Source organism: Pseudorca crassidens, chromosome Y (genome assembly GCF_039906515.1).
Source record: "Pseudorca crassidens isolate mPseCra1 chromosome Y, mPseCra1.hap1, whole genome shotgun sequence".
NCBI lineage: Eukaryota > Metazoa > Chordata > Mammalia > Artiodactyla > Delphinidae > Pseudorca > Pseudorca crassidens.
This window is the reverse complement of record NC_090318.1, coordinates 859,722-874,290: the sequence shown is the minus strand read 5'-3', so window position 1 is coordinate 874,290 and position 14,569 is coordinate 859,722. Positions and strand designations below refer to the sequence as shown.

The window sequence follows — 14,569 nt, the reverse complement described above, 5'->3', positions numbered from 1 at the left end:
CATTTAACTGATTAGACAAGGCTCACCCACCCTGGGGAGGGCAATCTGCTTTACTCAGTCCAGAGATTCAAATGCTAATCTATCCAGAAACACCCTCCCAGACACACCCAGAGTCACGTTTAGTCCAGGGGCCCTGTGACCAGACAGGCTGACACATGGAATTAATCCAAGGACTGTTCATTCTGCCCTGGCTGTTCCTCGAGACCGGGGGGTCCTTGATTTGATTTTCTTGTGAACACCAGTTGGGATTGGGTCCAGGGCATTTCCCTTCACAAACGCCCCCTGGATGCACCCCCAGGTCTCAGGGATCTCCACACGACTTGAGCATCTTTTGCATAAAACTCTGTGGCTTCCACGTCCATGTTGGGGTTCTGAACCATCTTCCCCGCCATCGATTTACCTTGCCAGTGTCCAGGCTCGGAGACATGCCCTGTGGAGGATTAACAGGGAAACCACTTTCAGAGGAGTCTTCGCTACTAAGGGGGGAAAAAAGCACTAAGTTAAACCCACAGGGTCTGCTTCCTTTTTCTTTATTACTGTGCACCCAATAGACTCTTTATTTTGCAAAATATATCGACTGCATGCTGACTCCTGGATAACGGGCTTCTCTACTCTGTTACGAGGATTAAATTATTAGCGATCAATGGCGCCCCTCGTAGGGATGCAGAATGTGCAGTGCGTATACAGATGTGCAAGCCCCTCCAACTCTAGCACTCTCTCAACTGCATCCGTTTGCTCAAAGGTGGCGAATCTCAAGCAAGAGGGGAGAGGGAAGCAGATAGACAGAGCGCCTCCGGGGAGCATGCTCAGGATGGAGACTAGCTTCCACGGCGACAGGAAGGTGGATTTTCTCAAGCCCGTCATGGGAGAATCCCTCCGTGTCTCCTCTGTCTTCCTGTTCCCTTGGTGAGCACCAATGGGAAGACCCTTGGCCACCAGCCAGTGGCATAAATACCAACATCACGGACACTAGCCAACGTGGATCCAGGACAGCATGTGCTGGAGGTGTCTCTCTGAAAGCCCAGAGTCCTCTGCCCGCGTGGGGTGGACTCTGGGCATTGGGGTGTCCCGGGATGGGCCTTCCCAAGTGCTGGGAGGTGATTATGAGCTCAAGCGGAGCAGGTGATCCACAATCGTCCAACCCTTCACTCAGTGCCCACTACCCCCGGGCGCTGAGAAGGCCAGCTGGACACGACAGACAGTGTCTCGGGGGAGCACGTGGACAGATCCAGAACTTGGGAACGAGGCCAGTGGGGAGTGCCTGGGGGAGCCACTTCAGCTGGGAGGGGCTCTCCATGCACCTGTGGACTTTGGAGGCGAGAGAAGGGTGACGAGCCGGGTGTCCATGGGGCAGCGCAGGGAAGGACCTGGCAGTTTGAGGAGCCCCAGGGCCACAGAGGACGGTAAGCACGCACCTTACCGAAGGGCCGAGGAGAGGCCCCAGGGACCCTGTGGGACACAGCGTGGTCTTTGTTTCAGCGTGGGTGCCGTGGAGGGATAGCTGGACAAATTGGGAAAGTCCTGGAAACAGGAACAGAGCCAGGACTAAAGACCAACAAGGAGGCCCCACGATGATGCAGGCGCAGCAGCAGGGCGTGGATAGACCAGGATTATGCTCGGATGACGTGGACACCCTTCGCAAGGTCTCAAAGGACAGACGTGAGCACCAGGCTGTGAGGACACTGCCCACGTAGACCTGCTTTGTCTCCACCAACGAATGAAGAGGGAACAACCTTAATCGGTGGCCCATCCCCTCCCAGAACCAAGCTCACGGCACGCCCAGGTATTAGGAGAGTCAGAACACCGAGCAGGTTTGTACACCTCTGCAGGTCAGCATCCATGAGTCTGGGTATCTGGGTTACCTGCTTTCCTCCGCCGTGGCACAACTCCCCACAGGCTACGAGGCTTCAATTCAATGAAACATCCGACATCCAGGGATGTCCCAGAGACCCCGTGACCCTTCCCTTGTGGCTCAGGCACCCGTGTGCTGTCCCAGCTCCCCAGAGAGGAGCTTTCCTCTCACGTGAGCCTGCAGAGGCTAATCTCCCAGGTAGTTCTCTCTGCCATGTGGGTGCTGTCTCAGCCACTTGAAAGGGGAGCCATAGACAGATACCAAGCCATCATTAAGATGCTCGTGCCCAGAATGAACGAACCAACAGGATCACAGAGGACGTCTCCTGTAGGTGGCCGGGGCCCTGCCTGGGCCTCCAAGGGGGTCCCCGCCTCGCCGGGGTCAGAGCGTCTCCGTCACCAGCGGGACCGGGCACCCATGTGTGCGTCACAGCCCTGACCCGGCCCCTCGGGATGCCAGGGCCTATTCTACATACATTTTTTCGCTTCCGACGTGGGCCGGTGCTCGTCTGTCTTTAATAGATCTAATTATCAGAAAACGCACTTTGCAATCAGCCCCACACGACACAGGCCTGATTCTTCCGGCGTGCCAGCCAGCTGTGTGGAAAGGCACAGCTCTAATCTCTCCCCCTCCACATGGTCCAGCAGATGAAAGTAATTTTGTGCTCAACTGTCTATAAGTAATTAGGCTGCGATGTAAAGGGGTCTTTATGAATCCGTTCGGAATGAGGGTATTCGGAGTAATTATGAGCAATCGTCCCCCTTACTAAGATACACCTTATGCATTTTACATGAGCCCCCATTATTAGCATAACCTGACTATCAAAGCCCCCCGGATCCACTGACTTCCTTTTCATGTAACAGGCTGAAATTCCCCAGAAATATAATAATTTGAAAACAGGGGCGATGACGGTGATCAGCTTCAGCTGTAATTTGTTACATTTCTCTCCTTTGTTTTTTGCCGGGTAGAGATGCCGGCCCATGGAGGCCCCATTGTACACACGAGCGAGCATTCCTCCTTCACCGCGAGGTGGGTTTCGGTGTGCAAGCGGGGTCTCGTGGCCATAACGCACGTCAGGCACACACACGGAATGCCGTCATCTTACTCATTAGGAGGGCACAAGACGAGAGCTCCATTATGCTGAGTAAGTCGGACTGACTCCTGGGCCCTGTGACTTTGAAAGACGGGTCATATTCACCTCCGACCAGACACTCCTTTAGGGTTCCTCCGTTCAGACCTTCTGGGGTCACGGTGAAGGGTCTGCATTGGAGCCCCCAGAAGGTCTGCCCCCAATAAGTTTCATTGCACCCTCTGTGCAGAACTGGCTGCCCTGTGCCGGCCAGGTGTTAGAAGGGGCTGCTTGAATCGGAGGGAGAGCGTGAGCCCTCACATCACGTGGACGTTCGGAGACCTAAAAGGAAATAGGTGGGACAGTATATTGAATGTGCCTGAGATGTTTTATGGCTCTGGGTTTTTCACGGCCAGCCTCCTGGGTCAGGCATAAACATCCTTTAACTTTCTCAAGATGCCCCCAACTTTCTTGCTCTGGAGTGTCCAGGAAGAGGTGGTCAGAGATGTTTGGGGTATGTAGAGATGGTGAGAAAAGGAAGAACCAACCCAATGTCCATCAACAGGTGAACGGGGTCCATGCACACAGTGGAATATGACTCAGCCGTGAAAAGGAGTGAAGCCCCGACACAGGCTACCACGTCGATGGACCTTGAACACACGATGCTCAGTGAGAGAAGCAGACCCAGAAGGACACACAGTGTGTGATTCCGTTGATAGGAAACGTCCAGAACAGGCAAATCCACAGACAGAAAGCAGGGTTTTGGTGCCAGGGGCTGGGTGGGGGGGCGACTGCTCATGAGGACCGGGTTTCCTCGTGGGGGGATGGAGATGTTTCAGAACCAGATAGAGGTGCTGCTTACACGACATTGTGAGTGTGCTAAATGCCTCTGAATTGTTGCTTGGAAACGGTTCACTTCCCGCTATGCAAATGTCACCTCAACTTCTTAAAAGGAAGAGAGAAGCTATATAGATACATACATATATATATACACACATATATATACGTAACTTATGTGAGACTAATTTCATGCTGTAGAATCAGCACTGCAAGACAGAACAGGATAAAATACCACATCCATACAACTCAGAGGTATTTGGACATTTTTATCTATACAACTCAGAGGTCTTTGGATATTTTTATTTATGCAGCTCGGTGGCATTTGATCATTTTTATTTATGCAACTCAGAGGTCTTTGGTCACTTTTTCCGATGAAGAAAACTGTGTACATCTTTGCTTAGAAACGAAATGATCCAATTTATGACAAGGGACATAAACATTACCTCACACACAGGACTCCCCTCAACACGTGTGACCTCAGAGTGGGTCCTTTGCCACCCGAGGTGTTTGCTGTTCACCTCGAGTCCACAACTTGCTCCCTTCCTCTGGGAAGGCTGTTCTGGCAGCTCCCTTCTCCAGTTTAGAGTAACCTCCACCACGTGCTGCAGGTGACATGAGATTATGCCGTGAGGCCCCGGCAGGGCTACACAATTCACAGGGAACCCACACCAGCTCTCCCAAGGTTCGCTCTGCTGGGGAAAATGGTGGTTCCTGCAGCTCCGTGGGGACCTCGCTGATTCCCCCCAAAACTCAGGCTTTATCTAGACAAAGACCAGCATTCCCCCAAGCGGCGTGTGTCTGCTGCAACTCCAGCCATACGCCGATCTGAAAACTCTCTTGCTCCCTTTAGAATTTATGTCAGCAGAGACCATCCACCAGAAAAAAAAAAGAATTGATTTTTCATTCACACACGCGAGCGAGCATGGGCTCCCAGCTCTTAAAGACGATAATTACATTGTTTTCAAACATCCCCCATCACACCAGCTCCATTAGGATCCAAATTGCTTTCCCACAATTTGAAAGGAAAATATTTCTCTGCGGAGATGATGGCAGACGTTACATTTTCCGCAGCCGTAATGTCCACTCCGTGCAGAGGGCTGTTAGGACCACCTCCAAGCTGACAGATAACCATGATGGGATTTCACTCATCCTGACCTGGTGATAAATAAGCGGTCCAGAGGCAGCGATGTACTGGGTTGGTGATGCTTGTTACGCGCTGCTTCAATGATGATGGAGTGGACGCCCGATTGCCTCGTAATTGCTGGCTTGGTAAACATCCAAGTGTTCGTCCTCAGTGTTCCGCTAAAGCGGTTAAGAGGTCTAACTCCTTAATAGCCGCGAAGGAAAAAAAAAAACAGCCGGCGGGGCTGGTGGGGTGACGGGGAAGACTATTTCTTTGGACACGTAAATGCTTTTGGGCCGCTGGCTAATTGCACTGGTCCAAAATGTCCTTGAGGAAAGCCAGGTCAGAGTTTTGTTTTTCTTACCTCATCTGCATTGCTTTTTTTTTTTTTTTCTCCCTCAGCATCATAACTGGACCATCAAGCATTTCTCTAAGGCTTCAGGATTCTGTTTACAAGAGAGACACTGGCTTGGGAACCAAGGGGCCTTTGGCCATGTCCCGTGCTGCCACTGAGAAGCTAATATTAAAAAGATAATGCTGGCCACTGACACCAATCCCTTCCCAGAAAGAACTGTTCCTGGAATGTAAAGAAGAATATCACTGCAGAAAAAGTACCACTAACTGTGGTGTCTTAGCAATTCCCTGCACCTCCAATGGGTGGGGGGGAAAAAAGGTATAATTCACTGTATTTCCAAATAACATTAAATTGTAGTCAAAATATTTAGTGCTCCAGTCGATTTGGTCCAAAGAAGCCAACTGGTTGGAAAGAGTTTGTGGAATAAACACAAAAATACAACGTAGCAACGATTAGACAAGACCCATCCCAAATTTTATCAGCCTTCTTAAAACCAAAGAGTCATCAGTAAAATTTTTCAATGGGATCCAGGTTCGATTTCAATGATGCATGTCACTGGGGTCAGGTAAAAAAGGTTTTTGTTCGGGTTTTTTTTTCTTTTTGGCCACAGGAGGTTCAAGCTGCCCTTTAACACCAAGATGGTTCGAGGCATTTATAGACTCATCAGCCCTATTTTCAGATTAAGATTCCGTAAGGGTGTAACCATGCATTTTCCCATCTTCAACCCCAGGTGAGTTCTGTAGTTCATCATGGCGTCCATCTGATGTCCCTGGATGCAGGTGACATCGTAGATATCCCAGAGGTTGACTTTCTGGGTTTGAGATCTCAGCCGGACGCCCAGATGTGGTGTCTTATTCCTCTTGCCTGTTCCTCCAAAGCTCACTGCAAATTTTAAAAGGCATAAACCTTTAAGCAATGGCATTTTGAGCACCCGTTTCCCCATGAGAAGGGACCTGACATCACAGCAAATGTGTGAAAATGGACTCCCCTGATTTTGTTGGCCAGAAGCACACAGACCTGGCAGAGAGACGCAGTGACATCAGGTGATGTTTGGGGTTTAGCAAAAAAAAAAAAAAAAAAAAAGTATTCAACTATTTTTTTCAAATATTTTGGTCTTGGCAAAGCCTACTTTTTTAAATGTGTTTTCCTTCATTTTAAGACCCATGAGTATTTCGAGGGAAATGTAATCCATCTGACAGAAGCATTTTTTTTAGCTCACCACAGACAAAGTGAGAAAGCACCACTTTCACTGGTACTTAGAAACCATGGAACTGCTGGGGGAAGTGTGGTCATTTCCCAAACTGAAATATCGTGCAAGGTATGAATGATAAGAAGACGACGAAGAATGCAGTGACTTACCCAGAAGCAACAGATTCGGAAAGGAAATTCAACAAGGGAACCAGAAGTAACTCCCGCTACATGATACCTTTATTCTTTGTTTGCAACCAGACTATATCTAGAACACATCCTGGGCATGGCAGGGAGAAAAGAAATAGAATAAAACACAAACTCTGTGTCCTCTCATAAGTAGCATGGTTCCTAAAGACAGAGAAAGAATTGGAGAGCAGTGAAAACGCAGCAGACACAGCTACAGGAGAGACTCAGTTCCGCAAACTCACTGGCCACATGGCCACAAGTACCTGCATCTTGTGGTTGTTATGTCTTTCCGTGAGCAGCTACTGGGCTCCAGTGAAGACACAGAGATGGACAGACGTACCAGGAGGAGATCTGGATACAAGTGCACTCGTTGCAGGAATCAGAACTCGGTGAGTACTCCTCAACCAACTTTTTATTTTGTCTGTTTATAGAGAAATAAAAGCCCCAAAGGCAAGGAGTTCATTAGAGGAAAGCAGAACAGAATCTCTGCCAGGGAGGAGTCCCCAGTCCACGGTGAAGGAGCCCTCAGTCCATCCAAAGAGGAGGGGAGAAATCTTCAATCCATGGCAGAAGAGCCCTCGGTCTAGTCATTGTAAGCCAATTCTGCAGAACCGAGAAATGAACCACGGCTCAAGTCACTGGGGCCTCTGATCTCCTTGGACCTCAGGGAGCTGTGCCCACAACACGGGGGAGCTGAGCTGGGTACCAGGGGCCACCCACTTATCTCATCCCCAAGAGGGACAGAGGCAGGCGCAGGAGCGGAGGGTGTGAATATCCCAACGAACAGATACGCAGGCATTCCTGAAGAATCAGAGAAAATTTAGCCAATAGGGTTAACACTGCCTTAAAGGGCTTTTCCACAGGGAACATCCGATTAGTTGCCAGGGGCCAATCTTTCCTGCTTAACAAAGCTGCAAAATATTCTAATGTACTCCTCTGTACGATGCTAGGGATCTGCGTTAGAACGTCATCCAGCAGAGTCAGCATTGCTGTTTCTGTAACGATGGAAGCCTCTATGTGGTGGTTAATGTTGTGTCTACTCGGCTGCACCTTGGTGCCCAGAGGTGTGGCCAGACATTCCTGCGGATGTGTCTGTGAGGGTGTTTCAGGATGAGATTCACATTTAAATCGGTGGACTTTGAGTAACGCACATTGCTCTCCATAACGTGGGTGGGCCTCATCTCATCAGTTGATGGCCTGACTGGAGCAAAAACATTGATATCCTAGAGCAAGAGAGAATTCTGCACAGATGGCCTTCAGACGTCAGCTACAACATCGGCTCTTCCCTGGGTCTCGAGCCTGAGGTACTACCCCAGAGATTTTGGACTTCTAGCCCTCACAGTCATGTGAGTCAGTTCCTTATAACAATCTCTTTCCCTCTCTCTAGGCTATGGATATAGACAGATAAATAGCAGATAGATAGATGAGAGATAGATAGATAAAAGATAGATACATAGATACACAGATAGATGCACAGATGATAGGTAGACAGACAGGTAGATACATAGTCACTTCTGTTGGCTCTGTTTCCCAGGAGTACCCTGGCTAATACAACCTGTCTTCCTTTTCGCTCCTACCGTGTATTTTCTGGCAATGTGACTCCTGTGCAGCATTGTGGGTGGCAATGAGACAATAGCTAGAAATGTACAGATAAGTGTTATGCCGTAATTATCATCAATAGGAAGCCTTGGCAGAAGAAAATATTGACATCGTCAGCTGGCCCAAGGAAATGTGAATTGGATGTATCCTTGTCACCTGCTTCAACCACCGGGAAACTCCAAGACAGGAAAATACAATAAATAACCTGAATTCTTTTTGCAGGTGAGTTCTATTTAGACGTTTCACCATGTTTTAATTCCATAAAATTGCCTACTTGTGTGAGAGAGGAATGCTTGGATATCTACCTGGAAATTTCACAGCATGTTTGGAAACACAGGGACGTATGTTATAGCCCACGAAAGGGCTGGATCCCAAGGACCCCCACAGCTACGGTCCTTGCCATGAAAACAAAGAATTGAATCATCTGTAGGAAAGGCGTGTTTGATTTAATTTCCTGATCTCTGCAACACGGCCTCCCTGTACTTGGCGAGGGTGGCGGGCAAGGCTCCCAGCCCAAGTGCCCGTGAATATTCCATTAGAAATCAATTAACCCACGTCTGCTCAGAAACACTCCAATCATCCGAGGTTACACGCCGTGCCTGATGCATTTATAGCCCCCATGTAAGTAGTCCCCGGAGACCCCCTAATGTGTAAACAGCATAAAAAATGATCCTTTATTCCTGCGAGCTTCACCTGCCACCTTAATTGAATAAATGGGGCTGTGATCCAGGAACACTTCTGCACACACGCATCACGGTGACTCATCCACCACACGTGGACACACGCCCACCTCCCCGCTCTCCCCTCGCTGAAGAGATAGTCCAGGACGATTCTCTTGTATTGAATGCACATTCTGCTCCAAATACTGCAGGTCCACACTTTTCTCCTCTCCCCATCCCCAGCCTGCAGAAGGAATAGAAATTAACGTTTAAGGCAACCGTGTCTTATGTCCTACGTATTTAATCGTATAGAAAGGACACGTCCGACTGTGAGGACCATGCCCCAGATGTAAGCTGATTTTACCTTAAACAAAACCCTACCTGCCGGTCAGGGAACCACCTGTCATGACCCAGTTTTGCCAGTCTGTGGGACGTGGCCCAGGCTTGCCCGTTTAGAAAGAAAAGGAATGACAAGCGTTTTGGAAAACGCCCCCAAAGCTGCACAAGTCAACACCAGGCACAGTCCCCAAATCTCCCTTAAAATGAGCTCCATGCCTCCGCCATGGCCCTGGGGCTCTGCCCCGCCCAGAGCCCGCCTGCCCTCGACGCCACCCACCCCGACGCTGTCTCAACACCAGTGTGCTTTCCTGGACACACCCCACCCCACCACTACCCCCGACCACTGGTCACTTTCCCTATTTGATGCCCTTAAGAATTCTCAACAGTGCCTGGGTTGTGTCACGGATGAACTAGGTTCCACTTTTGTCATCTTTCTCCCTCTCCTGGAATGCATGCTTTTCCCCCCGGTAATCTTCAACTGTGATAAAACAACACAACATACAATTTACCACCTTCGCCTTTTTTAAGTGCACAGTGGAGTGGCATTAAGTCCATTCACATGCCACCATCCCCACCATCTTTCTCCAGAACTTTATCATTGCCCCAGACTGAAACTCTGTGCCTGTCGCATTCTAAATCTCCGTCCCCCTCCCCTACCCCTTAGCACCGCCATCCTACTTCTGGTGAATTCAGGAATCACCTGAATGATGAGTGGAATTCTACAGGAGTTATCCTTTCCTCTCTGGCTTATTTCACCGAGCATCATGTCCTCGGGGTTCATCCACGTTGTAGCAGGTGTCAGAATGTCCTTCCTTTTCGTGGCTGAGTCACATCTCACTGTTTAGATATATCCCATCCTGTTTATCTAATCATTCATCGATGGACTTGCTTCCACATTTTAGCTACTGTGACCAGTGCTGTTGCAAACGTGTGTGTCCTGGAAACGATGATGCTTCAGTCCCTGAATCTGCCTGACATGTGCCTGGGCTGCAGTGGGTCCCCTAAACGTACGTGCCAACTAAATTCCAGCGCTCTTCCCTTTTTTTTTTTTTTTTTTTTTTTTTGCGGTACGTGGGCCTCTCACTGTTGTGGCCTCTCCCATTTCGGTGCAACAGGCTCCGGACGCGCAGGCTCAACGGCCATGGCGCGCAGGCTCAACGGCCATGGCCCACAGGCCCAGCTGCTCTGCGGCATGTGGGATCCTCCCGGACCAGAGCACGAACCCGTGTCCCCTGCATCGGCGGGCGGACTCTCAACCACTGCGCCACCAGGGAAGCCCTCTTCCCTTTTATTATTTATTGGAAGCCACTCAATAACTGTACTTCATAGAATGATAATCCCTCTTTCAGAGATGGAGAAAGTGAGACGTGGCACGGTAATTTTCCCACTCTCTCATAGCTGGGAAGTGGCACATTTGGGGTTCACGCCGAGAGCTGACCACTTTGGAGCTGGAGGTATGATGCCATGTGGACCATCGAGGCAACTCCAGTTCAGACACTGCAGTGGGTCCCGAAAACTCCAGGAACCAGTTAACCACTGTCAAATATTGAGTCCTCCCTCGGGCCGTGGTTCCAATTCATGACAGAAGGCAGGCAGAGCTACTTGGGGTTAAATACACAAGAGGTCGAAGAGACAGTAGCCATGATGTAGTTCCCCAGAGTTTAAAAGACAAAGGGTCCCTGGTAAAGACATGAGCAACTTGCTGACCTGCGGGGGCTCGAGCTGATGGAAAGCATGAGAGATGGGGAGAGATTTCCCAGGAATCAATCCCTAAAGGACGGAGCCTATAGGAACCAGAAGGTGGGTATGACGAACTGAATAATAACCCCCAAATGCTCATGTTCTAATCCTGTAAACTGTGAACTTATATGGCAAAGTCTTTGCAGATGTGATTAAACATCTCAAGATGTTTAATACAGTACCCTGGATTATCCAGATGGACCCTAAATCCAATGACAGAGTCCTTCTAAGAGACAGAAGAGGAGAGACACAGACACAGAGGAGAAGCCACATGAAGACGGAGGCAGAGACAGGAGGGATGCGGCCACAAGCCCAGGGACGCCTGGAGACCCCAGAAGCTGTTAGAGGCGGGAAGGACCCTCCCTGGAGCCTCTGGAGAGAGCACAGCCCTGGGACACCTGGACCTCAGACGTCTGGTCCCCAGGAATAGGAGAGGATGAATATGCAATGTTTTAAGTCCCTGGTTTGTGGTCATATGTCACAGCAGCTCCAGGACAATAACACTGAATGATTTTGAAGTCTCCTCTCCAGCTGAAACTTCACATCAATGTATTTACATGTCTCTCTCACTTTGTGTTTGTCCACTCAGTCTGCCAATAACAACATGCCACAGATGGGGTGGCTTAAACAACACCCTTATTTCCCACAGTCCTGGAGGCTGGGAGTCTGAGATCATGGCGTGGGCACATTAGTTCCTGGTGGTGTTCTCTTCCTGGCTTGCAGGCGGCCACCTTCTCTATGTGTCCTCACACGATGAAGAGAGAGCTCTGATCTCTTCCTCTTCTTATAAGGATGCTGATTCCATCATGGGGTCCCCACCCTCATGACCTCATCAAAACCCAACCACCTCCCAAAGGCTCTACCTCCTAACATCATCCCACTGACAGTCAGGGCTTCTGCATATGAAGGACACACATTCCGTTCACAACATCACTCGTACGTTGGACTCTTTTGATGGGAAAATATGTATGTAACCAATTTAACAGGCTCTGGGAGTAGTTTTTACTGGAGAATCCTTGAGATGTATCTGTCCTTACCAGTGTCCCCAGGGTGCACTGGAGGAGGCTGTACACAGAGCTCTCTGATGTGGGCATCGCGGGTACCAAGCATAGCTTTTTAGGGTGATACCTTAATTGTCACTCATAGTCTGCCACCCACATGAAGATGATGACTATGAATCCCAGTCTCCCACCAGGACACCAAGCCCATCAGGCACAAGTTACCTGAACTTAGGTACAAGGTCACAAGGAAAGAAGCAATTGCCAGGGGACAGGCATGGCCAGACCAACGTAAACCCACACGGGTCTGGACTTACAGCCTTAGGGCTGTACCCTGAGAGTTCCCCACATGATGACAGTCCTGGTGGCGTGGCTCCCACCCCCTTCAAATAAAAAGAATAATGTTAAATTATGATCAACATACTATTCTGTGTCCTTAATTCTCAGGCACTCTCTTTATCTAAAATTACTGAAATCAAAACATCTTTCAAAAAGAAATGGACACGTGAACCACAGTGGATTTTATTTTTCCAATAAGTCCTTTCCTTTCAAATCACTTTCCGTTCAAATCACTAGTTTATTAGCTCATGTCATCATTAGATTGAGAAAATACGGTGCGTGCTCCAAGGAATGAAGGTGAATATTTTAAAACATTCTTCGCATTTATGGATTGAATATGTGTATCCTCCCAAAATTTATATATTGAAACCCCAGCCTCCAAGGCGATGCTGTCAGGAGGTGGGGCCTTTGGGAGGTGACGAGGTCATGAGGGTGGAGCCCCCATGGATGGGATTAGTGTCCTTATAAAAGGGACCCCAGAGAGCTCCCACGCCTCTCCCACCAGGTGAGGACACAGAGAGGACGTCCATCTATGAACCAGGAACAGAGTCCTCACCAGACATTAAGTCTGCCCTCGGCAGGACCTTAGACATCCAGCCTCCAGCACCACGAGAAATAAATATCTGTGGTTTAAGCCCCCGAGTCTGTGGTATTTTTTTTGATAGCAGCCCAAAGAAATTAAGACATTCACCAAAAGGATTTTCTGCTTAACATTTACGTAAGTGGGAGAAAAAATAACGTCAACTAATTGCATACAAATGAGCATTCTGTTTAAACAAAGTGTTACCCACTCACCAATTCCTGCTGACTTCTGTAAACACTTCTCCTTAATGCTACATCGTTTCTACTTAAAGCCCATTTAAATTAATTTCATTTCTTCAATTTCCTAGAGAGCTGACAGCAGGGTTTGGGTTTATAGGAAGAGCATGAGGTGAAGCGGGAAGTGAGATTAGAAATCTTTGGCATATGACAAACTTGATCAAGTTCTTGGGGTCCACTCAGAAGGGACACAGCAGAAGAACATGTTTAACTTTGATTTTTCACTTGCCTTAGCCAAGGAAAAAAATGTTAAAAGAGGGGAAAAGAGATGCTATGAATAACTATTACACACACACACACACACGCGTGCACGCACACCCATGCATTGCATGAACACAGAACACCTACAATTGCCAGACAGAACAGCTGGAAGATAGATGTGCAATTTTGGTAAGGTTGTGTTATTAATACAATTGCTTATTTTAGAACAAGCAGTCTGAGGACCGTTGTAAAACTTATTAAAAGTGGATTTTTCCATGAGTCTATATATATTTTAAAGCACACCCCGTGAAGTAACTGACATGTTGTTCTGAGCTGTACGTAAGCAAGTCACTTGTTTAAAGGAAATTTCTGGTTCCACTAGAGAGTTCTAGGTTAGAGGTTTCTGCGGCGGCTTTTATGTGCTAACTCTCATAAAAAGTCCTTCCAATCTGGGCAGTTTTCTCACCATTGCCCTCTCTCTGTTTCTAATTGTGAGTTTTTCTGGGAATAAATACCACTTGGAGGTCAGCACCGCCAACACAACCTCCTCCTTATTGGGCATTTAGAATTGCTCCTCAGTTTGATCTGTCCTTGAAATACTCCACTTTTGTCTTGGGCAAGAAGCGGAAACAAAGACTTTATGAAATTAGCAACCGAATAAAACTGCTAGAGGCGATGTGAAGGTCGGCGAGTTGGGCCGCGCTGGTGTGGATTCCTCCTCGTCTTCCTCCACAGCAGGTTTGGGCTCGGTTGACCCGCAGCTGCAGCATTTCATCGAGGTGGAGACTCAGAAGCAGTGCTTCCAGTAGATGGTGCACCAGATGAGGGAACTTTGTTGGGAAAAGTGCACGGACAAGCCTGGGCCAAAGTTGAACAGTTGGGCTGAGGCCTGTTTTGTGAACTGCATTGAGCGCTTCATTGATACAAGCCAATTCATCTTGAATCGACTGGAACAGACCCAGAAATCCAAGCCAGGCTTCTCAGAAAGCCTTTCTGACTGACCTCAGCATTACCTCTTTGGAAAAGGGAGGTAGTTCAAGAAATGAAGAGCAGTTGATGGGACGGTTGAAGAAAAGGTGGGGGATCGGCTCCCACCTCTGTCACTCTTGGGACATCCTGTCATCTGAGAAAGAACAAAGACCAATTTTTGTGTGTGGGTGGGTTTGAGGGTCAGATGTGTCTGGGGTTGTGTTTTTTAATGCTAATCGTGGGAAAACGATTGACAGATGAACGGAAGACTCTACTAGATGTGTATTATT

The 14,569-nt window shown here is 48.5% G+C and overlaps 1 pseudogene; it reads left to right on the top strand.

Annotated features, from left to right (window-relative positions):
• Positions 1–5,943: 5,943 nt before the first annotated feature.
• On the top strand, positions 5,944–14,311 carry LOC137217879 (mitochondrial import inner membrane translocase subunit Tim8 A pseudogene; annotated as a pseudogene).
• Positions 14,312–14,569: the final 258 nt, after the last annotated feature.